Source organism: Cebus imitator, unplaced genomic scaffold (genome assembly GCF_001604975.1).
Source record: "Cebus imitator isolate Cc_AM_T3 unplaced genomic scaffold, Cebus_imitator-1.0 Scaffold30, whole genome shotgun sequence".
NCBI classification, from domain to species: Eukaryota; Metazoa; Chordata; class Mammalia; order Primates; family Cebidae; genus Cebus; species Cebus imitator.
This window is the reverse complement of record NW_016107345.1, coordinates 3,528,674-3,529,322: the sequence shown is the minus strand read 5'-3', so window position 1 is coordinate 3,529,322 and position 649 is coordinate 3,528,674.

Genomic DNA, 649 nt, shown 5'->3' with positions numbered 1-649 from the left:
TTAATTGATATACCAGTTAGCACTGTTAAACGTTTTCACACAAAACATATATTCATATGTTTGCTAATTTTACAAAAAGAAGATAAGGAATATTTTCAGGCCCTGGCTTCACAGAGTGCTGGAAACGTGGTGGTGCAGGCGGAACCACCTCCGCACTCCTGGCAGAACAGGACCCTCCCTGGGAAAGTTCCAGGCCCAGGAGGTAAGAATCTTGAAATTTCCACAGGACGCTTTGTTCCTTTTGGCCAAGTGTCTGGATGAACCCATCCCCTTGGGTAGCAACAAAAGGTAAAGGGCCTCTGCGAGGCTTTCAGATCCCAAAAACAGCAACCGCTGGAGTGGAGCGCGATGGTGAAAGCAGCCACCTTGAGCTTTCTCCTTTCTTTCCCACCAGAGGGCTGGGAAAAGTCTTCTTCCTTGTGTCATAATTTCATTTAGCAAATATTTAACGCTTTGCATTGTGTGCAAACTTTACCACGTTTTCTGGGAAGAAAAGTCATGGGGAACTTTCAGTTGATTAACAAATATTAATACTTTTAGCCAAATTTTGAATTTTTTGTCACGTTTTTCATTTTTGAAAAACAGCACTTTAGCATATTCAATGGCTGTGCATTTAATAAACGGCAATAAAATAGCACCCAAAATGTTA